This window comes from Orycteropus afer, unplaced genomic scaffold (genome assembly GCF_000298275.1).
Source record: "Orycteropus afer afer isolate SDZICR_OR568_19922 unplaced genomic scaffold, OryAfe1.0 scaffold00049, whole genome shotgun sequence".
NCBI classification, from domain to species: Eukaryota; Metazoa; Chordata; class Mammalia; order Tubulidentata; family Orycteropodidae; genus Orycteropus; species Orycteropus afer.
The window spans coordinates 4,802,297-4,809,158 of record NW_006921636.1 but is presented as its reverse complement, the minus strand read 5'-3'; positions in this window follow the sequence as shown (position 1 = coordinate 4,809,158).

Genomic DNA, 6,862 nt, shown 5'->3' with positions numbered 1-6,862 from the left:
GATGGGCTCAAGTATAGCAGGGATTGTGGGGCTGGCGCGGGATCGGGCAGTGTTTCGTTCTGCTGTGCATGGGGTCGCTATGAGTCGGAAACGACTCAACGGCACTTAACAACAACTAACAACAACAACAGCCCCTCCATGGGGCTGAGTGGCGGGCCTCAGAGCAGTGGACCACCAGCCAACCATTTGCACCGATTCAGCTGACAAGGTCTGAGTGACCACTCTTTTCAGGTGCTCTCCCGTCAGATCAGTTCGGAAGCCTGCTGAAGGAGACCCAGGTGGGAGAGGAGGCGGCTGAGGCTCAGGGAAGAGGAGTCATTTGCCTAAGTCTGTCCCATCTGCTGCTCGGTGTGAAGCAGCCCAGGCTGCGTCTCCAGGAGAGGGGACAAAGTTGTGATGGGGAAGAGGAGGTCTCTCGAGATGTAGGTGGCCGTGGGTATGAGTCCCAGATTTGCCTCTTACTTGCTGGTGGCCTCTGGCAGGTGACTGCACATGTTACAGTTTCCTGTAAAGCAGGGACCGTGATAACGCCTTCCTCCAAGAGCTGCCGTGAGAATGCAGCCAGCACAGTCAATGGGAGTTGTTACTGCACTGAGTGCAGAACTGACGAGAGCACTGTGGTCGGCAGACTAACGGCCCCCAGAGAGGTCCATGTCCTAGACCCTCGAACCTGTGTGCGGTTACCTCAGGAGGGAAGGAGGAAGGCTGCGGATCTGCGGACCTTAATATAAAGACGGATCCTGGGTGATTGGGGTGGACCCATGTCACCACCGAAAAACCAAAACAAACGCACTGCCATTGAGTCGATTTCCACTCATAGTGACCCCTCTTTGGGTTTTCAAGGCAGAATCTCTATGGAAGCAGATTGCCCAACCTTCCTTCCTTCCAAGGAGTGGCTGGTGGGTTTGAACTTTCAGCCTTCTGGTTAGCAGTCAAGTGTCTTAGGCACTACATCACCAAAGCTCCCAGTGTCACCACAAGGGTCCTTAAATGTCTGTCTGTAGTGAATAATTTCACATAAGGTAAACACGGGCTTCCTTGTGCTTACCTACCTACTAACCTGCAGTGAACAGTTTCACATGAAAAACAAGCTGTTTCCTGCAGATTAGTAGGTAAGCACAAGGAAGGTTTGCTTACCTTATTGGGTAACAGCCCCCAATTTGAGGCAGAGCAGCATGAAGGTAGGGAGAGCCATTGGAAAGTGGCTGCAGAAACAGAAGGAAACGTGAAAGCAGTCTGGGCCGTTGTGGGCCTTCTTAACCTGGGCCCCAGAGATGTTTGGGGCTGGACCTTGCTCTGCTCTGAAGGGCTGTCCTGGGCACTGTCAGGTGTTTAACAGCATCCCTGGCCTCTACTCACTAGGTGCCAATAGCACCCACCTCCCAAGGTGTGACAACCAGAAACGTCTCTGAACATTGCCACAGGCACGGCCTCTAGGTGGGACACACTCAGCTCAGGGCACACAGGAGACATTTAAGATGTGACCCCATGGGGCTGGGGGAGAGGAGGGTAGGAATGGGGGCTGAATTCTGGGATTCTGGGTGTGGCAACAGGGAAGCTGGTGATGTCCCTTTCTGAGAGGGGTTCACGGGGGAGAGCAATATTTTGCAGGTCCAGGGGAGCTGATTAAGTCCCGCTCTGGGTCTGGAGAGTGTGAGATGCCCAAGACTCACCCACGTGGGAATTCAGTGGGCAAGTAGAGATCTGAGCTGCTGAGTGGGCGGTGTCCCCATCGGGATGGGAACCAGGGCTCTGAGTCATCCACGGAGGAGCCTGGAGCCAAGGCTCAGAAGCCTCCATTTGGTTGTAGAGGAAGGGGGGCTTGTAGCAGAAGCAGGGGAAAGAGGTAGCAGGGGCCCTGGAAGCCAGAAGCGAGGGGACCCTTCCGAGAAGGGGTGAGTCCGTGATGGTACCAGTGCTGCAGAGCGGGGCAGGAAGAGAAGCGCCAGGAAGCAGCCCTTTGAGCAGTGAGGAGTACGCTGCTGACCCGGGGTGAGGGCAGTCAGCAGTGTAGTGGGGCCGGAAGCCACATGACACGCTGAGGAGTAGCAGGAGGAGAGGAAGTGGAGACAAGACGCGTCAACAGCTCTTTCGATACCCCTGGCAGGGAAGAGGCGGAGAGAGTGGGCCGGTGGCTGGAGGCGGAAGCGGGGTTGACGGCTTTTCTGTTTTCATTTCTGGTTTATTAAGACAGGGGACACCCAGCATGTTTGAACCCTGATGGGAGGGAAACAGGAGAGAGGGAGGTGAACATAAAGTCAAAGGATTAATCCAGGTGCCCAGGTGGGCAGAAGGTGCCCCCTCCCAAATGCATGGACCAGGGGTGAATAGCCCTTCCTAGAGGCAGGGAGGACCCAGGTGAGGGCATGTCTGGGGCAGGGGTAGGTGGGGAATTCTTTGCCTGAACCAGCTCAGCCAGTGAAGACAGGGGCAGGGCTGGGTCATGAGTGGCCTGTGAGAATTTTAAATCTGGGAGTGATAGGGCCTGATTGGAGCTTGAGAACATTGCCAGTGGCTGAGTCAGGGAGGGGAGGCGTGAAGACCATCTGGGAGGCAGGTAGACTGGTCCGTCAGTGGCTGGGTGGCTGTCACCAGCGGGTTTACCAGTTATCCAGACACCTTGTGGAGGTGCTGGTAGATGTGTCAGTCATGATACAAGATGCAGGATATTCTGAGGTGTGGGATGTTTCATGCAAAATGTACAAGCTTTAGGGGATAGGCTGGGTTTGGATCCTGACTCCCCCGTTGCAACGCAATGGTTTCTCCTATACATGGCCTTTCTGGCCTTGGGTATGTAATTCTGCCAAAAATGATTGGCTAGGCCACAGTCTTGCAAAGGGATTGGTGAATTTATGCAAATAGGATGTGTGAAGACCACCCAATAGGATTAAATGACCTTGCCAGGAATGGTTTGACTACCATACAATTTGAGTGATTGTGTTCACCAAAAGGATTAGACAGTTTCTGGTCTGGCTGGGAGGGCCATGTCTTTAAATTGAACATAAGGATTAATTTCATGGGGAGTATGTGTGGGAGGGACCTCACTACCATCAGAAGAGCCTGGTGTGAAACACACCCTTTAGACCTGGAGGGCTGTGCTGAGAACCTCCTAGACATTAAGTGAGAGAGCTGCAATATTAAAGGTGGCACGAGACGGTGAGAAATGATGACAGTCATAGCAGAGAACAGAAGAGACACGGCAGCAGGGGCACTAGTGGCAGGAACCTGGAGATGGGCATGAGGCCCCTGCAGGGGGCTTGGTGGCCCACAGAGCAAGAGCAAGCTGAGCACCTCTGGGCAGGAGAATGGCTGGCACAGTAGGGTGCCTCTGGGCACTTGGTGGCAGAGCTAAAGAACTGAACCCTTGCCCAAAGACAGCAGAGGCTCAGGAGAAGGGCTACCCATCTTTGGGCACGGCCGAGAGAAGATTGGCCCATCTGTGGGCACAGCTGAGAAGGCACTGAGCGCTGTCTTGGTTGGAAGCCATCCTGATTGAAGAACTATCAGTGACGGACAGCTGATCTTTGACAAGGGGCCAAAGCTCACTGAACAGGGAAGAGGCAGTCTCTTTAATAAACGGTGCTGGCAAAACTGGATATCCATTTACAGAAAAATGAAATAGGATCCATTAAAAAAAAAAAAAAAAGCTATATCCTGTTGCCTGAATTGTATCCTGTTACTTCCAAAGTTGATCCTGATCCTAAGTTGTAGCCTTTTACATCCCCAATAAACCACATAATCGAGAATATGACATGTGGCCATGTCAACAAATTATCGAACTCAGCAGAAAAACAGTGGTGTGGGGACAAGTGGCATCAGAAATGGTGGAAACTGTTGAAGAGTGGAGGTATGTCTGGCCTCCACCTCACCGGGGTCAGCTTTGTGCTGATCTTAATTCTCACCCATCCTCCTAGATGTTGATAGGCCCTGACACTAGCTACAGCATTCACTAGCAGTGTGACCTTGGTCTGGTTGCTTGACTTCTCTGCCTGTATTAGTTTAGTCAGTACTTGTTTGTTGAGCACTTACTACAGCCCATGCATGACATCCAAGCACACAAGACAATTGAGGTTCCTGCCCCCGGGATCTGACAGTGTGGTGGCTGAGGGAGGGAAGAAAGGCTTTTCTGTGTGCAGGGCTCACAGGACCCAACCTGGGACCCTGAAAGACTCCTCTGAGGGTGTGACATTGGAGCTGAAAGCTACACGACAAGCAATAGCAAGTTAGGCCAGAAGGGCGGGAAGGGTGCCAGAGGCAGAGGGAACAGTCGGGCTGGTGGCCCTGAGGGAGGAGGAAGTGGGGATTGTGTGAGACTCTGTGGCTGGAGAAAGGCACAGAATGGAAAGAGAGGCTGGCAGAAAACAGACCTGTAGGGTGTTGCTGAGGCCTGCTGTGGACACTGTCTTCTTCCTGAGAGCCATGAGGAGCCACTGAAGGGAATTAAGTGAGGGAGTGACCAGATTTGTCCAGTTGGAGGTCAGGAGAGCAGTGGGGAAGCTGGCCTGGTCCTGATTCCCAGTCTGTGCCTGGTCCCAGCCACCTGCTAAGATCAGGGATTCTCTTTGTTTTGTTCACTGCTGTGTCCCCGGGATCCGGACCAGTGCTGGGCCATGTGGTAGACTTTCAGTAAACTCTTGCGTCATGTGACTGGATGAGGTGTAGGAGGCTGTACTCAGAAGGGATGGGGACAGTGACATGGTCTGCCCTGGTGGGAGGAGTATTTCATCACTGACATTACCAGTGCATGGTGTTGATAACGAGCAAACAGTTTTGTAATTCTCATATTTAAATTTTCTACCGATATTGCATCCTCTCCCTTGCCCCCATCCTGCTAGCCCAGGAGGACCGCTCCCAGCACACCCATCTTCTCCTAGCATGCCACTGGAAATACAGTTTAAGGGCATTTACCAAAATAAGCACTCAAGTTTTATGAAGTTCAAAGTTTTACAGAGATACCAGTTAGGTATGTACACGGGTGCAGGTCTAGATGAAGAAGCAGTGATCAGTTTGGAGGATGGGGTGAGCTCAGGACATATCTGTGCTGGAATTTGGAGCTGCTGCATCTAGGGGAAGAGACTTTGGGTAGAAGCAACAGCTAAGCAAAGGCCCTGAGGCAGAAGCACAGAAAGCCCCAAACCTGGTGGAGGAGGGTTGGGGCAGAGGAAGAGGGGAAGGTGGTAGAAGATGAGGTCAGAGCCGAGTGGGCTTTTAGGGTCTTTGGTTTTCACGGTGAGCAGTGAGCGTTTCAGCAGAGGCGTGGCCTTATTGGATCTGAGACTGAACAGGATCACTCTGCGGTGAGAACAGACGTTTGGGAACAAGAGAGAAAGCAGGGAGGCCAGCTGTGAGACTGCCGCACCGACCCCAGCTGGAGGAGGTGCTGATCACTGGAACCAGTTTGGGTGACAAGCTGCAAATGGCATCAGGTTCTGCTCATAGTTGAAAGGTATGTCTGATCTTTCACCTACTAGGAAGATTTCCTGACTGGAGGTGAGATGTAATAGGAGGAAGCCAAGAATGGTGCAGAGGTTTTTAGCCTGAGCAACCGGAATGATAGTGGTTCCCTGAATTGAAGAACTGGGGGGTGGAGCAGCTTGGGGTGGTTCGGGTTTGAACCTGGAAAGTTCAAGGTCTCTTTTAAATCTTCCACCCCACCCTGCCCCCTGCTAGAGTGTCAGCTTCAAGGGGCCAAGATCTTGCTTGACACGTCCCATGAGTATAGGAAGATGCTGACACCTAAGAGGAACACAATATTGTCTGTGGTATGGATGGAACCAATGGGCTCCAATGGACTTTATCAAGTGAGCTGGTGGACAATTGTGTCTACAACTCTGAGGAGTCCAGGCAGGTGGCGTAAATGTGGGAGTCATGGCAACCTCGTGTATAACAGGATACAATGTTGCCAATCCTACACATCTTCATGCTCTTCAATGTGTGTGAGCCCAGTTTGCAGCTACTGTCACCCATCTTGTGGAGGGTCTCCCACATTTCTGTTGTCCTTCTACTGACTGACATCAACAAGCATAGACAGCAAAAGGAGATTAGTCCTGGGGTGAGGTCTTGAGTGTTGAGAGACAGACAGGGCGAGGGCTGGGCCCTCACTTCATGACCTTCAAGGAGACAAGGAGGCCTGGACCTGCCCTACAGCAGGGAGGGTGTCCCTGGAGAGGACCCTCATACCCCTTGATCCTGGAGTCCAGGTCGGGGGGCCAAGGTCTGTGTGGGAGATGCCAACAGCACAAAGATGGTGTCCCGTCTTATTGCACCCCATGGAGTAACTGAGCCCATGGGCTCTGGGCTACATGGCTGCAGGTGTGTCTGGGTGGGGGGGGACCAGGTAGAGAGTGAGTTAGCACGGTATCGTGCAGCAAGCAGCTGGCAGACAAAGCCATCATCTGCTGTCAAACAGAACCCCTGGAGAAGACATGTTTCACATTGGGCTTATAAATGGCAGGTGGCAGCCGCCCTCCTGTTACCTGTCCCTGAGGAGCTGTGGAGCCGCAGCATGAGTGCTTTAGTGGCAGGAGGCCCACAGGTGAGTGTAGGAGGCGGAGGTCAAAGAGCAGATGACGGCCTGGCAGTCCCAGGATTCTACAGAGCAATGGGTCGGAATTCTTTCTGCAGCAAAGGGAACAGGAGCTTTCTGGGGGCAGGCGGCAGTACGCTGATGTGCAGTTACAAAAGGATACACTGAGCCGTCCGGGACAGTGTATGACAGGTCCCTCCTGAGTCGACATTTGTTGTGTTTTTTGTTTTTTTTTTTAATTTTTATTAGGATTTGGGTGAAGATTTACAGAGTAAATTCACTTTTCATACAGCAGTTCACATATACTTTGTCTCATGTCATTGACCAAAATTTACA